Consider the following 20152-nt stretch of genomic DNA (forward strand, 5'->3'; position numbering starts at 1 on the left):
GCTGGAAGCTGAGGGCGCCTGTTCTTACCAGGGGCAGACATTACAATGGGAAGTACAGAGCAGCAGAGCTTTCCAAACTCTGGCAGGCAGAGCTGACCTCAGGAAATGTGTTGGTAGACAGAAAAGCTCTGCTGGAATTCAGGGATGGGGCACTGATTCCCAGAAGGGAAATAGGAAGGAGCAAGAAAGAACCCCAGTGTCAGACAGTGATGCCAACACCAGAAAGGTTACCCAGAGGGGAAGCTGTCACTAGCCCTATGAGTAAAATCATCTTATCTTAGAGACCTGGCTATGAGAACTAAGGCATAAGGTCAGGGTTAGATCAGCCTCCATACTGACTTGAGCCTGGAGCTCCTTTGATCCCTTCTTTCCCAGCCTGGGGGATGCTCAGCCTGGTGGGGCTGAGCTCGTGTATGCAGTTCAAATGGATGGTGTGTGTGTGTGTGTGTGTGTGTGTGTGTGTGTGTAAGATGGGAAGGTGGTAGAGTAAGAGAGCTGCAGATCCTGGGATCACGCCCAAACCTGAAATGGTCTAACAGAGCTGTTGTTAGTTCGGCATTAGATACAGTATATTATAGCACTTACATGTGAAAACTATTAGGTAAAATATGAATGGGAGGAGTTGCTGTTGTGGCTCAGTGGTAAAAAATCTGACTGGGATGCATTAGGATGCAGGTTCAATCCCTGGCCTTGCTCAGTGGGTTAAGATCCTATATTGCTGTGGCTGTGGTTAGGCCAACAGCAGCAGCTCTGATTCAATCCCTAGCCTGGGAAAACCTTCATATGCTCCCGGTGCAGCCCTAAAAAGACAAAAAAAAAAAAAAAAAAAAAAAAAAAAAAAAAAAAGGAGTGGGAGAACTTATTTATTCTGTCATGAGACAGAGATGCCAGACTCTCTTCAAGTACAGAACTGCCGTCTGTGCTGTCCAGTCTTCTGCTAAACCCCTTCCTCCGTCAGTCTCCCACTATCCACTTAAGTAACTCCTACCTAGTCTACTTAGCTTTTAAAACTCACATCACTCACCCTTTCTAGTGGAAGCCTTTTCTGCATCCCTGGCTGGGTGACATCCTTCTTCAAAGTTGAGTTAGAATTTTACGGAGTTTACCTCATTATTTAATTACTTTGGGTCTCTCCCACTAGAAAATAAGCCTCATGAAGACAGAGAGCATGTCTGTCCTTTTGGCTGCTGTGTCCCTAGAACCTAGACTAGTTCCTGGTATATTTCAGGTGTGTAATCATTATATGTTGAATGAATGAATATTTGGAAAGGAATAGCACTTTTTTTGGTAGGTGAAAACAGGAGCATTGCTGTGGCTGTTTGGTACAATAGGCACCATGGAATGCTTATGAAAATAGGTCATTCTGTAAATGCATTTCAAAGACTGCCAACTAATTGAAGGAGACCAGGATGGAGGGAGTTATAAAGCCACTGAATACTGATAATTAAATTCTTATCCATTAAGCCCAAGTTTGACATAAAAGTAAACAAACGTGAAGATAAGTAGGTTCTTTAAAGAAATTCAAGTTCACTTATAGGGCCAATAGGTGACCACAAACTTCTATTTTTCTTTCTCCCTACTCCCTGCATTCTGTATCCTGTCCACATGTATCTAAGTAGATAAATAATATAAAATGAACATTGAATACATGCTTTAAGGAGACCAAAAGTCATGCTTGTAACTAGAATAGAGGCTATGGAAGTGGCTGTAGAAGTTTAACATTTGATGTATGTTAGAGTGCTTTGGTTTCAGTCTCTCCTGGTTATAACTGTGTTTTCTTTTAAGGGGAAGATTTTCAGGGATATTCAACAGATGAATGAAGTTTTTAAAGATGTGGTGCATACGTACAATGGAATATTACCCAGCCTTAAAAATGCTTGAAATTCTGGTCATTGTTACAATATGAATGAATCTTGAAAACCTTTGCAAAGTGACAGAAGCCAGAGGCAAAAGGGCAAATAGCGTTTGATTCCACGTATGTGAGGTACCTGGAATAACCAAATTTCTTGAGACAGGAAGTAGAACAGTAGTCACCAGGGACTGGGGGAGAAATAAGTGGGGAAATAATTGTTTAATGGGTACAGAGTTTCAGTTTGGGGTGAGAAAAAATTTCTGGAGGTGGTTGGTACGGAAGGTTGGACAACAACGAAAAGGTACTTAGTATTATGGCGCTGTACACTTTAAAAGGGTTGAAATGGTAAATTTTGTTATGTATATTTTACCACGATTAAAAAAAGAGAGAGTGCAGGTTAGCCAAAGTCAGTGTGTCAAGAGAGGGATCATAGAAAGTCATGTCATCAGAAGGAGAAGCCACCTGGATGCCTGGTATAGTGGACCAGAAACCAGGACCCAAGCCCAGCTCTTCAGTGAGCAAGTCACCAATCCTCCTTGGCCTTTTTTTTTTTTTCATTTGCAGTTAGAAACCATGAAACCCCACCCCCCACCCCCGTCCTATCTCCTAGGAACTGGGTTATCTTGTGAAAGTATTTTTACACTCATCAAATTCTACATACGTGGAGGCATCACTACCTGAGGCGATGGAAACGCCGTGTTGGATGGTAAGTGGACAACACCGATTCCTTAGGGTGGTGTTCTGGAGGCGGCTTTCCCAGGCAGGTGGAAAAGCAAGAAGAAAAGTTAGAACAGGATAGGAAATAGTCGTCCTATAGAGCTACTATTCCACTAAGACTCACAGCCTTAGTGGGAAGCTCAGACCCATCCACCACTTCAGTGAAGCAGCCTGTCTTTGCAGCTGAGTGTCTCTAAATGACCTGCTAACAATGAAGCTGTTAATTAACATCCATAAAAACCAATCAGGGGTGCTGTTGGATATCTGACCTATCTAGTAGAGGGTTGGGCAAATAAAAGGATGATTGATTCCCCACAAAATTCCAAAGATCTGGCTTTAGACACCAATGGCCTATGTCTGTGCTAACTACTTATTTGCTAACATGAGATGCAAAATACGGAATTAAAGCAGGCTTCCTTGCAAGATTCCTCTGGTTCTGTCAGCCACATAGATTAATACCTGCAGGGAGGACCCGTTATTAGAGTTATGGAAGAAATGCTAGAATTTTGCTGTAGAATTTTCTGGTCACTCATCAGGGATAGGGCTTGGATTTTTCACTCTTGGCTTTATGCAGGGAGCTTAGCTCTAACCACTTGCTGAGTAGGGGCTTGGAACTTTAACTCTAGAGTTGAGAGACACATAGCTTCACCCAAAACACTTGGGGGCTACCTGGCCCAAATACCTTTTCACTGCTATGACCTTGGAGGTCTTATTGTCAAGATTTCCTTTCTTTTGAATTTGGCTGTATTATACAGTGTGTGTGTGTGTGTGTGCGTGTGTGTGTGTGTGTGTGTGTGTGTGTGTGTGTATTTCCCCAGTATACCAACCTATTCTACATGTTGGGAGTAAAAGGAGTATTTCCCATATATGTCCAATTTACTGTCTCAATCAAGAATAGAGCTTGGAATCTGTATTATTAAATTCTTTTTTTGGCTGCACTCACAGCATGTGCAAGTTCCAGAGCCAGGAACTGAACCCACACCATAGCAGCCATCTGAGCTGCTACAGTGAAAACACTGGATCCTTAACCCACTGTGCTGCAAGGGAACTCCTCCATGTTATTAAATTCTAAAGACTTTGATACTTGGCCACCCAGGCAACCAAGGAACCAAGGTGGTGCTGACTTTGTGGAGCTTGGTGTGTCCTCCTCGTGCTGGTGATTCCGGATCCCAAGGTGGCCAGCCCATGACCATTTGGACTCACTGAAAATTTTAGGAGGGAAGGACAGATCCCACTTATTCCCATGGAACTAGTCTTTTAAGGCATTGAAATCACTGACGTAGATTGATTGAGAATGACTTCATTTCCATATATCCAGTTAAGAGAGATACCAGGGTTGGAGTTGAGGATTAACCGGAAGAGACATGGTAAAAGGAGAAAATATGAAAAGAAAGAGAAAGAGGAACAGAGAAAGAAGAATGAGAATGAAGACAGGGAGTTCCAATGTGGCTCAGCAGTAACAAACCCCACGAGTATCCATTGAGGATGTGGGTTCGATCCCTGGCCTTGCTCAGTGGGTTAAGGATCTGGTGTTGCTGTGAGCTGTGGTGTAGGTTGCAGACTGCGCTTTGATCCCATGTCGGATCCCATGTTGCTGTGGCTGTGCTGTAGGCCGGTGGTTACAGCTCTGATTCGAACCCTAGCCTGGGAACTTCCATATGCCGTGGGTGCACCCTGAAAAAGACGAAAAATGGAAAAAAAAGGATGAAGACAGAAAAGGGAAGGAGGGGAAATTGGATGGCCCAAGACAGAGTAAAAATAAGAGAGGAAGAGGATGGGGACAGGGAGAAGGGCCTTCTCTCTTTGTCTCTCTAGAAGATTCACTGTCTGCCCTACAGCTAGCAACTGCCAGCAGCGGCCGGGTCTTGGTCTGTGATTCCACCTGCGATGGCAGCTGGTAGGTGAATGTCCCCTCAGCTGCGTCCTCTCTAGACCCCACCCTCCATTTGTCAGACACACTCCAAATCCAGTTCAGACCCGGAAGCCTGCCTTGGCCTCACGGAAGCTTTTTTCATTGAACACATCACCCAGGAGAACCAGCAGGTGCTATTTTTCATGGTTTTCAGGTATTGACATGAGGGCAAGGCTGCTGTCACCACATTTGTTTTCCTTTTTGAGCTGGAGCGGGGCATGTTGAAGAAACTTTTTAACCAACCCACTTGCTGTGCCATGGGGACAATAGTGGAAATCCCACACGCAAACTTTGTAATGAAAGGATTTTGACAGCACGCTTTTTTTCTTTTTTTTTTTTTTTTTTTTAAATGGCTGCACCCGTGGCATATGGATGTTCCCAGGCCAGGGATTGAATCCGAGTTGCTACCTCCACTACAGCTGCAGCAATACCAGATCCTTTAACCCACTGTGCCGGGCCAGGGATCTAACCCACACCTCTGCAGACACCTGAGCCGCTGTAGTTGGATTCTTAACCCACTTCACCACAGCGGGAACTCTGTTCACAGCACTCTTGAATGCTCTTGATGCTCTGAAGACACACTATCTGTCTGACCTGCATTTCAATGATCTGCCATCCAAGTTTTACTCCAATGCACAAAATTAATGTGAGACATCTGAATTGCGAGATTGATGAATTTCAATTAGGTCTCTCTTTAAATAGCAGTGTTTGGTGTGTGGTGCTATCTAGAAACTTCTAGCACCCTCATTCTATTTATAAATTGCTTTTATAAAGCATGGGCTTTAAAGGCTGAAAGAGACCTTAGAAATGCTGTAATGAAAAGAGCACTTTCCAGCTTCAGCTCTGAAATCCAATTGTTTGTGACCTTGAATAAACCACTGAACTTCTCTGTGTCTGATTTCCCTCCTCTGTGAAACAAGCTTCAGTGAGGTTGCTTCGTTCTCCCACTCCTTTATGCATCACCCTGCTGTTGTTTCTCACTGCGAAATGGAGGCTCTCTGAGCACTACGTGTCCTGGTGAGGGCTGCCCCCCCTGTTAGGGACAGGCCACCCAGTGCCCCGTCTGCTGCTCTTCCTGCGGGGTGTTCCACTCTGCAGAGAAATTAATGTCTTTGCCACTGAGCAGAGTCCTCTCACTTTAGAGAGGATGCAGACTTTCCAGTCTGAACACAGACACTTTTCTTTTTTTCTCTCGCTCTCTCTTTTTTTTTTTTTTTTTTTGGTGGGGGCAGGCACTCTGTGGCGTATAAAATTCCTGGGCCAGAGATCGAACCCAAGCCATTACAGTGACAACACCAGATCCTTAACCTCTTGTGCCACAGGAGAACTCTGAACAGGGACACTTTTTAAATGCATTTGACATCTCCAAGACATCACCTGCACCTCCAGGTTTTTTTTTTTTTTTTTTTTTTGATCTGCTTAGCTTCTCCTTCTGGACACATCCCCTAAAGTGGATCGCAGGGCTGTGACTTACCCTGGCAGACAATGAACTCATTACTCGCATCCTGCCCCCAAACGACTGCTCCTCCTTATGTATTTTCTACATCCATTATTACAGCGCATGGCACTGTGACCAGAAAACTGGCTTCACCTCTTGGTGGGTGTTGATCCAAAAGACACAGCCAAGCCAAAGATCGGGAGAAGGAAGGCTTTATTACGTGCAGCAAGTAAGGAGAATAATGGCTTCTTTCCCAAAGCAGTGTCTCCCTGGAGAGCAAAATTGCAGAAGTTTTAAGCTAAGGGCATGTGAATATTCATGAAGAGGCTTGGGCAGTGTATGCATGTTCATGACGGACCTTGGGCAGAGCAGAATTCAACATAGAACTAGGGCAAAGCTTGACAGAATCCAAGCTTTAGTTGATTGACGTCAAGAGCGTTAGAAGAGGTGCACATTGGGAGTTCCCTTTGTGGCTCAGCAGTTGATGAAACTGACCAGGATCCATGAGAATGTGGGTTTGATCCCCGGCTTCGTTCAGTGGGTTAAGGATCCTGCGTTGCTGTGGCTGCGGCTGTGGCTGTGGATGGCATCTGCAGCTCTGATTCAACCCCTAGCCTGGGAACTTTCATATGCTGTGGGTGCAGCCCTAAAAAGCCAAAAAAAAAAAAAAAAAAAAAAAAAAGCTCCACATCATCCTCCCTTAGGTTCCAGTTGACCTGGTGTTTGAGCTCGTCCGGCTTGTCTTTACCATTGAAACAGAGCTGGGAATCTTTACAACCGATGTATCATCCTTGCTGTAGTAACTTCCCTTGCCTGAGAACAGTCATTTGTGCCTGTGTTCTTTTCTTCCCTTAAGATTGTTAATTACTGAGATTTCTTCAAGGACAAGCCCTATGACCGGCTTAGATCACAAAATAGCTTAGGCCTCAAATGGCTTCTCTCATGCCTCCTCCCAATATAAATCCTGGCCTAAAAATAATCCCTGATTTTGTGAATAGCTCCCGCACCCCTCTCCCCTTTTTCTTACAAAAAATGGCCCATTTTGTACAAACCCTCAGAGAGCACGTCTGCTTGCTCAATGGAATACTGCCCCATTCATGAACTGCTGAATAAAGCCAATTCCATTTTCAAATTTGGTTGGTAGAATGTCATTTTTAACACCACCGTAGGTCTACACTTTTGGTGGTCTGACAGTTTTGGGTTTTCCTTCCCAAAACTGAAGCATTTTTTTCCCCTGAGGAAAACAACTGCCTACATAGATAACCACCTACAAGGATTAACTGCCTTCTGTCTTGGGTCTTGACCTCCCCTGCCCCTTTCTTGACCTTTCCCTCCTCCTTCTTCATGTTCCTGCTGCAAGTTCCCACTATGAACTCCAGCCACAGATCCTTTATAAGCCCAGCATCTTCTCGCAGTCAGGGCAGGCGCCATCTTGAGCTCAGCCCATCCCCCTCTGATGCCTTAGGAAATCTCTCTTGCTTTACCAACTTGGCCTTGCACGCTCCTCCCTTAGCAAACTAACAGAACTTAAAGTAAGAAAAGAGAGGACATGAGAGAAAGAGGGGTGTTCAAGCACACTAACAAATAGCAAGTCAAAGTTATGCTAAGAAGTAATCACATGGGACTGAGTAGAAGATCTGTTTTTATTGTCTTTTTGTTTTTTTGTGTGTCTGCTGCACTTAGCTTCAGTCAAAATTAGTCACAACGTTAAGCCTCTCACTTCCTTGGGACCCACAACATTAACTAGCAAATCTGCCACAGAATCCAGTTGGGTGCTCAAGAGAAGGTCTGTGGTGGGGGAGATGCCCAAAGACCCAGAGAGCATTTTATGTGGTCTAGTGGAGTCAACACCTTTATAGTTTTGCTGAGGCTGGTGCTGGAAATTTCAAACAGGGTATAATGAAGGGTCCACTAAAGATTTATCTGGGGCGCATGGTGTTCCTTAAATGTGACTGTTCTCTCTGCATTCAAAACCTGCCCTGCTGATGGCAGAAGTTCATGTCTTCTTGGAACTTTATGCAGATAGATGCTGCTCCTGGATGCTGAAAAACTTCTGGAGACCTAAATTGACTTAAAATACATGATCCAGGCTTATTTTGCATAGTATATAATTTACCCCTTTGAATTTTTTACCCCTTTGCATAATATACACTTTACCAGTTGTGCATTCATCGCATAAATCTATTTTAGAACATTTTCATCATCCTAACTTGTACATTTGGTGCTAATCTTCATTAACCCCACTTGCTTCCCCACCAGGAATCTGCTTTTTGTCTTTATAGCTTTGCCTTTCTGGATGTTTCATGTAAATGGAATTATATAACATGTGGTCTTATCCTTGGTGTTTTTTATTTTTTGTCTTTTTAGGGCTGCACCTGTGGCATATGGAAGTTCCCAGGCTAGGGGTCAAATTGGAGCTGCAGATGTCAGCCTAAGCCATGGCCACAGCAATATGGAATCCAAGCTGCATCTGCAACCTACCCCACAGCTCTCGGTAATGCCACATCCTTAACCCACTGAGTGAGGCCAGGGATTGAACCTGGGTCCTTAAGGATACTAGTTGGGTTCATTACCCCTGATCCACGAGGGGAAATCCTTGGTGTTTTTATTGAGCATAATGTTTTTGCCATTCATCCGCATCACAGTATGTATGTGTAGTTTATTCTATTTTTGATTTTACTTTAAAAAGATTTTTATTTTTTATATTATCGTTGATTTACAATGTTCTGTCCATTTCTGCTGCACTGCAAAGTGCCCCAGTCATACATATATGTTCTTTTTCTTACATCATCCTCCATCATGTTCCATCACAAGTGACTAGACATAGTTCCCTGTGCTATACAGCAGGATTATTCTATTTTTTTAAACTGCTAAATCGTATTCTATTGTATGATGTCACTAAGTAGGCTGCCCACTTCCAGACTGGTCATTACACAAGAAAAATAAAACTTATGTGCATAAATAAAAATTTATGTGCATGAATTTTTTTCTGTTTTTCACTTGCTGCCAAAAGCATTCCTAGCTGGTATAGTAAGCTTGTCAGATTCTTGGATGTTTGGAAATTGAAAGGAATGGTAAATTTATTTGTTGACAATTAAAATTTTAAAAGTAAATTCGTTTATTTATTCATCCACTAAGTATTTGTGAAATGTTTACCAGGTACCAGATCCAGTGTTATGCAGTGGGCTGAAATGCTGTCAAAAAAGTTTTAGGAGTTCCCACTGTGGTGGTGTGGGTTCAATCCCCAGCCTTACCAATGGTTTAAGGATCTGGCATTGCAACAGCTGTGGTGTAGGTCGTAACTGTGGGTTGGATTCAATCCCTGGCCCAGGAACTTCCATATGCTGCGGGTACAGCCAAAAAAAAAAAAAAAAAAAAAGAAACTCTAGAGGGAGTAACTTAAAGAAATATGCTACACTTAGGTTCAGCACAATCAAGTGCACAAGACAGGACTAAAGTAACTTTGTTCTCTTGAGCATCTAATGGTCTCAGCCATGAGTTCAGCCCAGACCCAAGCTGAGTTCATCCACAGGCTCTTCTGCATGAACCAAAACAGGGAGGCATCATCTCCTGGTCAGCGCTCTGATTTTAGGGCACTTCTTGTGCAATGTGCTGACAGTGCTGTCTTGCATTTTCAGAAGGTCATTGGCCAAGAGACAATCTGGCAGGATGGTGGGGATCCAGCCTCAGGGGAAAGAATGGGTGTTGGGAAGCTTGGGAGGGAGATCCAATGCCTGCACAGACCTCCGAAGGTCCACCTGGGACAGCAGTGAGCTTATGTCATTGGACATGACACTGAAATTAGGCAGCTAGTTCTGCGGATGTTGCTCAAATTGTCACTGCGTGAGAGGGTGAGGATGTATGTTTCCTTCATCTATAATGTACCCAAACTACTATAATGGAAATATATTAAATAATAAACCAATCAGTGAATCCATTCATTATTTATGCAGTGTCTACAATGGGGAACCATGTCTAACAGTTTCTTTTCTCAATTCTTACGAATCTACACGCCTCTGGGGCCTTGACATTGTTATTGCCTCCCTCCGGCTTTGGCTCAGGATCACTTACTTCTCTTTAGAGTAACTTCTTTGGGGGGGGGGTCTCCTTTTTTTCCTTCTTCCTGTATATTGGGCCTCTCTTGGTTAATATTCATAATTATTTCAAATTATTATATATTCTTATTCAGAAAAATATTTCAGAGTCAGATTCCTCTTTTGCTTTTGTGTACCCAGTTGCGATCTTGAAAACCCTTCTTTTTACTTCTGTGTTTTTTACGCATTCAGGACATTTTCACATCTTAGAATCATTTCATCCTGTGTCTGATTGCCAGGTGAGTCATCTTAAATCCCAATTCTTATCATTTTATTTTCCTTCCCAGAAATCCTCAGTGCTTTTCGATTGCCTACAGGAACAAGCCCAAACTCCTTATTTTTGCATTTATGAAATCATCTAATCATGTTTCAACTTCCCTTTCCTGCCTTATCTCACACTATTCTCCTAAAAAGTCTTACTCAGGTTAAGTTGATCTTCCTGGTATTTATCAAATACGCTGCATTTCTTTCTTTCTTTTTTTTCAAATAAAAACTTTTAACATGTTTTTCTACCTCCATTTTTGTGTGTGTGTTTGATTTTTCCATCTTCCTAAATGTTATCCAAATCCTATAATTTTGCCAGATAGAGCTCAAGAAACTCTTCTTCTATTAAACCCTCTCTGGCCTCCTGCCTGAAGCCCTGGTTCTCAAAGCAGTTAGGTCCATTCCAGTCTGGGACATACTTTGTTGATTAGCCTGATTATTTACTCTTTATAATTGCTATTTATGTTTGTATATTTTCATGCCAGTTCTCCACAATGAGAGATCAGGAATGCATCTTGCACTGTATATATCCCTCAATATAAAAAATGCCTTGTGTGTAATAGGACTTGTCAGAAACAGGATTTTCTTCATGTGGCCAAATTCTAGAGCTGAAGCAAGATTTGGAGATCCGACAAGTTTGTTGATGGATATAGTGGAGTCTGAATGAAAGAACACTTTAGATCTTTGAACCTAGCCATATACTCAAAATAAGCGATTTTGACTAAGTGGCTTTTATTAGTACCTATTACTGAGGCTAATTTATAAAGAAAGATATATAGCATGGATGAAGAGTTTGATGCAAAAGTAAGTCTAAAACATCACAAAAATTAACCTATGGAGAAATATTTCCACAGTTTGACGGTCATGTCAAAGTTTAAGGTGCAGCTTCTGATTAAGACTAATGCTCTTGATTCCGTGTTTTGTGACACCCCAGACTGGTGATTTCTCAGAATTTGTACTCACTACATGCAGCACCATGGTATTCCAGAAGGTGGCGCTGCTTTTCTGCAGAAATTTTTCGTGATCCGCTCAACAGCCTCCTCATTTGCATTACTGCTGCAAAGACTTGGCCAGAAAGCAATCTGAATATTTTATATTAGCGGAAATAGGAATTGCTTACATTTATTATATATTCCCCGATAAATGCAGGTTTCAGAAAGTTAGATTTTTTAAAAATGGCTTTCAATTTTTTTTGCATTTCTGACATTGAGAGACCAAGTTCCTCATTATCCCTGAACACTTTCAGATCTTTCAGATATATAATGGGTTGAGGGGACTGAGAGGACTTGAGTAGGCATCTAGGCCACCCTTCCTTTCTTTAGGTGAGGATCATATAGTCCAGATCCCTGACCAGGTCATCCATAAAGTCAAAGGCAGAGCCAGGAGTCAAACTCAGATCCCTTCACCATCCCATCCTATCCCTGCTGTTAGTTGGCATGTATCAGTTAAGCATCAGGTATGCCTCGCTGCTAAGTGTAAGGTGACAAAAGCCAATATCCATCTCATTCTGAGGATCTGCTATGGGGAGTCCTCAAATAGGAGTGTGTGTGTGTGTGTGTGTGTGTGTGTGTGTGTGTGTGTGTGTAGAACAGGGGTTCTGTACAATGATTTGTCTCATTCTTTTTTGCAGCATCTGACCCAGGGTAAGCCCTCAACAAGTATTTTTTGAGTAAATGAAGGATGGAAGGAAATGAAGAAAGGAAGGAAGGAGAGAAGGAGAGGAAAGGGAAGGAAGGGAGGAAAGGAAGAAAAGAGGGGAAAGAAGGATCGGAAAGAGAACAGAAAGCGTGGAGGAGAGGGAGGGAGCCCAGCGACTTGGAGCACCGCTTATCACCAGCAACAGCCAGAAGGTAGGGGCTGGGATGATTCACCCTGGGTCAGAGCGCTCTGAGAAATAGGATGGAGAACACTTTCTGGCCAACTGGGTTATTTTATTAGCTCTTATTTCATCCTATTTTGACTCAGAGTAAATTAAAAGGTGAATTTGGCGGCTTGTAAGTCTCGGGGAGGCTAAGTCTCCACCTGCCTCTGGTGTCGAGTCTGGCGGCGCTGGGAGGACATCCGCCCCCTCTCCCAGCCTCTCCCCCGCCCTTTCTCCCAGCCTCTCCCCCGCCCCCACTGGGTTCCCTCTGCTAACATCCTGGAAACTGCCCATTCATAGGGCAGACGGGACGTGGAAGATTTTGGGAAGAAGTCCATATTCAGAGTCAGAAAAATTCCAGGAAATCCAAACACATGGTTTTATTAGATTCAAGTCTAGAATAAGAATTATCGGTCTCAGTGCAAGCAGAGCAGAGAGGCAACCGCCCGAGACAGGAAGCACCGCCTCGCCTTTGAATACTCAAAGGCGAAGTACTGGCTTTTCTGTCTTGTGATTTATCTAATTCTAGAGGCAAAGCCTAAATGCCCTGAATTTTATTTCTGTGATTTTCCTTAAGATCCAGTCCCTCCATGGGGATTTTTATGTTTTATGCCATGGATCTCGCTTGACCTAATCAGCCATCAAAAATCATCTACCCTATGTCCCACTACTTTTGGGGTTTTTTTGGCTGCACTCTTGTTACTGGAAGTTCTCAGGCCAGGGATGGAACCCTGGCAATGACAATGCCAGATCCTTAACCTGCTGAGCCATCAGGCAACTCCCTATGTCCCATTCTTTCCCTTGCTAATTGACTAAATAATCTGAAGTGATAATTCCTATCTTAGAGACATATTTAATTTTTAAAAATTTTTGTTGAAAGATAGTTATTTACAATGTTGTGTTAATTTTAGGTATACAGTAAAGTGATTCAGTTATACATGCACACACACATATATTTTTTTCATATTTTCTGTTATAGATTATTACAAGATATTGACTATAGTTCCCTGTGCTATACAGTAGGTCTTTATTTATGTTTTATATATAGTTCTGTATATGTGTTTATCCCACACTTCTCATTTATTCCAACCCCTCTTTTGCCTTTGGTAACCATAAGATTGTTTTCTATATCTGTGAGTCTATTTCTGTTTTGTAAATAAGTTCATTTGTATCATTTTTTTAGATTACATTAGAAGTGATATTGTATGATATTTGTCTTTCTCTGTCTTACTTCACTTAGTATGACAATCTCTAAGTCCATCTATGTTGCTACAAAAATTATTTTTTATGTCTGAGTAGTATTCCACTGTACATATGTACCACATCTTCTTTAACCATTCATCTATAAGATGGACATTTAGGTAGCTTCAATGTCTTGGCAACTGTAAATGGTGCTGCAGTGAACACTGGGATGCATATATCTTTTTGAATTATAGTTTTCTCAGGATATATGCTCAGGAGTGGGATTGTGGGATCATGTGGTAACTCTATTTTTAGTTTTCCTAAGGAAGCTCCTAACCATTCTCCATAGTGGCTGCACCAATTTATATTCCTACCAACAGTGTAGGAGGGTCCCTTTTCCTCCACACCCTCTCCAGCATTTATTTATTTATTTATTCATTTGTTATGGCCACACCCATGTCCTGCAGAAGTTCTTGGGCCAGGGATCAAACCTGCACCACAACAGTGCCCCAAGCCACAGCAGTGACAATGCTGGATCCTTCATCTGCTGAGGCACCAGAGACCTCCCTCCAGCATTTATTATTTGTAGACTTTTTGAAAATGGCCATTCTCATTGGTGCAAGTGATGCCTCAATGTTGTTTTGATTTGTGGGACATACTTGATTTTTCACACGGACCTGGACCCAAAATGCTTTATCTCAGGAGTTAAATCTATGCTGCCTGTGGAGATTTCTGACATTATATCAGGTCGTGAGGGAAGTGGGGTCGAATCCCTTCTTACTCCACTTGGAGGCCTGCCAGACACACCACCTGGGCAGCCGTATGATCACGCCAGTGCATGAAGAGGTTGTATCAGAAAGTCATTCACTTAGCAAACATGACTGAGGAACTGCTAGGTGCCAGGCGCTATGTTGTCAGGGCCTCCGGCTCAAAGGTACCCACCATGGAAAGGAGGGTCTGTGCCCTTGGGGAAGAGATAGTCAGGGGCTTTGGCAAGGACTGATGGGGGAGAGCATCAGGAGATCAGGGGAGAAGCGGATGGTATTCAGGCAGCCGTATGATCACGCCAGTGCATGAAGAGGTTGTATCAGAAAAGATAGATTGCAGCACTGGGTAGTTGCCCAGTGCAGATGGACAAGGAAAGCATCGAGTGATTCTAGTTTATTTTAGAAACCTGCAGGTAAAATGAAGAGTACTAAAGAGTGTAGTCATAGGGGGAACCACAGTTACACAAAACGGTGTGTGTGTGTGTGTGAGTGAGTGCATGAAAAAATCACACTCATGTTGAGGGTGATGGGTAGTATATTTTCAATTTAGGGGATAAAAGACTTTGAGTCTAAAAACCAGCAAGTCCCAGGTGACCTCACAGTTACCAAGGAATGCAATACACATTATGATTTTTTTTTTTGGCACATGTAGGGTTTATTTTAAATATTTTAAGGATAGAGTTACAGCATAATTATAAAAATTACTTACAGAATTAAGACTTATTTATACTTCTAAATGCAGAGAACAGGGAACTGTCTACATGTTGTCTAAAATTAAAATTAAAAATTCAAGCTTGAAAGATGAGGTCATTTACCTAATTTTAAAACACAAACATGAAGACCTCTTAAACCATACACATTTGTTCAAACTGCACTCATGATGGAAAATACAAAAAGCGCAGCATTCCCCCCAAAAACACAGGCATATCGGCCATAATTATTTTCCATTATAATAATCGTTCCTGTCTTTGGAGAACTTTTTTTTTTTTTTAAAGACAATCAGTTTAAGAATGTTTATAGTCACTACAATTTGTGACAATCAAAATAATTTTCTAGCGGAGTCCACAGTGTTCAGAGATTCAAGCTCAAGGCACTTCGGGGTTTGGCGCATCAAAGAGTAACAGAAATGAAATCTGGTTTAGAAGCTACTGATTGTTTTCAGAATGTGCAGTCCCTTCAAATACTGTATGACATTTACAACTGAAAAACCACCTTCTGCTGGCATTACATTTGTCTCATCAGTGCATTTTTATCTATAACCACTAAACAGCACAGTAAACCAATACACAGAAAACTGAAAATAAAACAAAGACCATAAGAAAATCTAAATGTCTTTAACAGCAATTTTAGTGAGTTACGTTGAACATTCTACTTAGACTAACATGCAAAAAAGGATGGCCTGCTTTTAAGGTTTTCCTTTGACGCTTTACAAGCACCCAGACATCACACACAGGCAGGCACGCATGCATGCGCGCCCTCGTGTGCACACACAGACACACAACACAATCATACTTAACAGGTCAGTGAAAAATGCCAATACATTTTATACAGAGAGTCATATCTTGTCTTAGGTCCCACGATGATAATGTTGGAAATTAACACTGGATTCTCTGAAGAAGGAATCAATATTCGGATGCCAGGAAAACACAAGCTATACACAGGGTTCTGAAATATGAGCCTAAAGGAAGACCGAAACACTTGGCTGAGGGGCAGAGTTTGTCACAGCGTCAGGAAGTGTGGTTTAATCCACAGAGAGAATAAAGAACGGGGAAGAAAATGAAAAAACAACAAACCCCCTCCCCTTCCTTTACCCGAAAAGCAATAAAGGAAACAATGATTAAAATAATGATAATAATAATCACATGTCACATTCATCTAGACTGTGGCAGCTTGTGTGGCATTAAAGGTGCTAAGTGACCTGCAGAGAAACAACAGTGCAAGTCCCTAAGCAATGCTAGAGAGTTGCAACTGACCCAGCTGTGGGGTTGCTTCCAGAGGCCTCTCTTTTTCAGCCCCAAGTCACTGTATCGTGTTTGCTCAGTGCATGAGGGACATGTTCCTTCTCTGGGCCACACGTGTCTGCTTGGGCGCTGGGAGCCAGGCTGGGCCTTGAGATTCACATGTGGGGATTCTTACAAGATAAGCCATCAGGAAAACAGGTGACAGAGGGCAGCACTTGTTCAAGCACAGGAGGGCTATCTCAGAACTGGGAACTCGCTACCTGGAGAAGCTCGCCCCTGGCTGCCCCCAGAAGGTATGGGGCACACTGCAGAGAAAGGGGTGCTGTCTTTACAGGATGCAGGTGGTTACCAGCCAGGAGCTCAAGGACGGCTTTCTTGAGGGCGGAAATGGGCATCAGGAGCCACTCACAGCCACGCCCTGAAACTATCGAATCTCTTAACATCAAGAACAGCCATCAGGGAGGCTGCAGGACCGATGGTGTTTGATTGACAGCATGGGCAGTTAACCTTCCAACCAAATCTCAGGGCTTCCAATGGCCACAATACTGCCTTTCCACTTACTGCCTTTCTCCTAGCTTTCAAAATGCCAGGGCTCATCCAAAACAAACTGACAGATGGCATTTCACTGCTAAACCAACCGCAGTTCTATTTTGGTTTAAAGCAACCTTCCAGGAATAAGTCACAAAAGGATTCTGCAGCCAAAGGCTGCTGTCGTCATCTCCACAAGCTAGCGTAGGTGACCGACCTTGATGTGGCAGAGTCCGCTCAATGACACGAGTCCACGTCAACAGCACACCTGCAGCAAGAAGATGCAGCACCCAAAGGTATCAGGGATTCCAGCTGTTATTTGTCCAGATATTCTTTGTGGTAAAGCCGGGGGAAGAAAGCCTTCTGACCTAATCATACTATCAGCAACAATAGGAATAAATATAAAAGTGTCCCAGACAACTTGTAAGAAAGCAACAGCACCATTCTTTAAATTACATTACTAATATAAAAGCACTATATTCTCTGGGGAACTTACCCAATTACCCAAACCACTGATCCACTGTTGCCTTTTAAATCATGTACTAAAATTCAGATTACCGCTTTGCACAAATAATAGACCACATGTGCTGCCCAAAACACTGCATTACACTGTGTGGACCAAGTTCCTGGGTTTCACTTAAAAAAAGAAGTATTTATCATAGAAAATGTCAACAAAAGAAGTTTAAAGCTTAGAATCAAAGGCAGCATTTTACCTAGATTTCTATATGCTTGCTACAATTCTAATGGGGGTCATTTTTGGTTCACAAGTGATTCATGTCTGGACTTTCAGACCGAAAAGTTACTCTGCACTTCCTTCAAAACAAGACGAACACTCCCATGTGCTTTCTGTGCCCAAATTTAATTGTAGATAAATAGCTGTAATATACTAAATATGACTGACATGGTCAAGCATTCCTGTTGAATTGGAGAAAATTATTTACCCCTGTCCCAATCCACAAAGAAAGAACTGCCAACGAAGAGTGGCGTGTGTATACAGATGTATGTGTGTGTGTATACACACACATATGTATATATATACACACATTTATCTGTGTATATATACATATAAACAGATTACATGTGTATATGTATCTGTGTACACATACATATAAAATACATGCATATCCACAGAGAGATAAATAGGTAATGATACATATTTATCTAAACAAAGGGAACAACAAAAATACCAAACCATGCTTGAATTGTGGTAGATTAAGAGAATGTTAGAGTGAAGGGGAAAACTGATAAAGTCTATTACAGTTTTAAATGACTATGATACTAACTCAACCTTTTTTTTTAAACTGAAATTGCCTGTACCTCCTCTCCAAACAGACAGACTTCTTTTAAGAGGAAGGAGTTCCTTACACAATATACTTTGTATTCACAGAAATCTATGCTATTCAGAACAAAACCAGTTCTGCTGGCAGATTGTGAGATCGCAGGGACATTTAAGTTGTCATTAAAATGGAAAGCAATCAAATCTTTACATCTACAAATTATACATTTAATAGTTCCACAAATTTGGCAAAGTTCGTGATGACACCTAGGTTGTTTTCACCAAATCGTAGACGTAAATATGGAAATCATCATCAAACTTGATGAAACAGACAGACGGTTTGGCCTCTACTTGATGGATGACCATGCCAGTCCTTTTAGAGCCATCTTCTTTGGCATATTCCACTTGTTTGCCTACCAGGTTGTCCACAACTTCTGGTTCTCTTTCTGCTGGAGGTGAATCAATAGAATCAGGCATAATGTGAAGGTCTCCTTCTTTATAATCATCCAAGAGTTGGTACATATACAAGACAGGATCTTTCTCATAGGTGATGTAAAACCACGTGCTCATTACAGGGACACGGGCTAGGACCATTCCCCTCCACTCGGCCTTAGAGCCATCCTCGGTCTCAAACACGTGCTTCACTGCTTTGCCAATCATCGTGTCCGCTAGGTGTGCATCGCTGATTTGAGATGTTGCAACTCTATCGGGGAGGACTTCAAGCGCAGAAACCCTTTCATCTTCATTAAGTTCTAGTCCATAAACACAGTCAACTCCATCGTATTTTATAAGATACAAAGAAGGATTTACAGGCACCTGGTCCAGAACGGTTCCTTTCCACTGGGTGACAGGGCCTTCTCCCTCTTTCCACCCATGCTGAATCCTGCAGCCTACGATGCTCCGCGGAGGCTGGGAAACTGGTGTGCTGGTGCCCACACTGCTCCGATGTGTTTTGTGGGACGACTTTTTCTTCATCTTCATCATGCTTGCCGACACACCAGTATAGGCCTGCATCAGCTCTGGACCGCTGGCCAGGTGCCCTCATTCATCTGTGATTAGGTGACCAGCAGAACTTCTGGAGAGGATGAAAAGTTCAAGATTCTCCAATTTGAAACTTCTCACGGAATTCCAGTGTTCTTATTAATCCATCATCCAAATGCCGCTTTTACAAGTTCAGCAAAAGTTTGAAATCATGAGGCCTTTGCGGGGCGGCGGAGGCCAACGTCCGCAGCCCCGCGGGCCCCGCCTTCCAGCGCTGCGTTCGGGCGGGGCCGGAGGTACCCGGCCGGCCGGACCGCGCTGCCCCGCCCCCACCCGGCGCCGGCGGCCCCGCCCCCGCCTCCGGTCCCGCCCCCGGCTGCACCGCACAGGCGCAGTGAGCCGGCCGACTGCTGGAGACTTAGCGGCGTTTGTTGTTGTCCTGGAATTGCAAGTACTAAAAGGCCACGATTGGTTTTCGCTTCACTCTGTAAGAGGTCTAATATGCACAGTTCTTGCATTTCAAGCTCTTATGATTAAAGAAAACCGTACAGATAAAAATCGTAGGACAAACGAGCCCGCGCGGAGCCCAGGCACAGCGCGAGTAATAGGAAACACAAGAGGTCCCGGGGGAAGCCTTGCGTAGCACCAGCCAACGCTGGGCCGGAGTTCACGAACTGGGCCGGCTGCTCACATAAATCACCCACACCTCTCAGTGGCTAGAAAATCATGTCCTTTGCTTTGTCCTTTACAAACATTTGCAAACAAATTGTCCTCGACAAAGATTTGCAAACAAAACTTTTTAGCAGATCCTTAAGGTCTTTTGGAGGGGGGGGTGATAGAACTGCCTGAAGATGTCAGCAGCACCATCAAAACTTCCTTCTGGCTCTATTCGACCTTCTCTGTGCCACATCCGTGGGAGCCGGAAGCTTCTTAATAGTCTACTCACATTATACCTCAATCTAAAAAAAGTAATGAGCAGGAAAATTGAGTACTCGATGTGCCTCAAATGGCTTTCTATTTGGCTTGGGCAGCGGGGAAGTGGGAGTTTTTTAGCTCTTCTGTGGTGCTGTCGATATGAAGCACATTAAACGTGAGTCAGAGTGATAAGACTCTTCAAGGTTCTCTCCAGAAATTCGTTCTAAGACTTCTTAACGATGATAAAGAAACAAAAGTAAGATGCCCGAGGTCCCACTCGTTTTTCAGAGAGTCCCTAACTTTGGGGCAAGAATGTGTAATTTATTACTTGGAAGGAATTCATAATAACAATGTGTATTTATAGTTGAATGACATATATCCCAGGCCTTTAAAGCTGCTCATGA

At 42.9% G+C, this 20152-nt stretch overlaps 1 pseudogene; it reads right to left on the bottom strand.

Annotated features, from left to right (window-relative positions):
* Positions 17866 to 19112, bottom strand: LOC110260030 (annotated as a pseudogene).

The sequence above is a fragment of the Sus scrofa genome, chromosome 1 (genome assembly GCF_000003025.6).
Source record: "Sus scrofa isolate TJ Tabasco breed Duroc chromosome 1, Sscrofa11.1, whole genome shotgun sequence".
NCBI classification, from domain to species: domain Eukaryota; kingdom Metazoa; phylum Chordata; class Mammalia; order Artiodactyla; family Suidae; genus Sus; species Sus scrofa.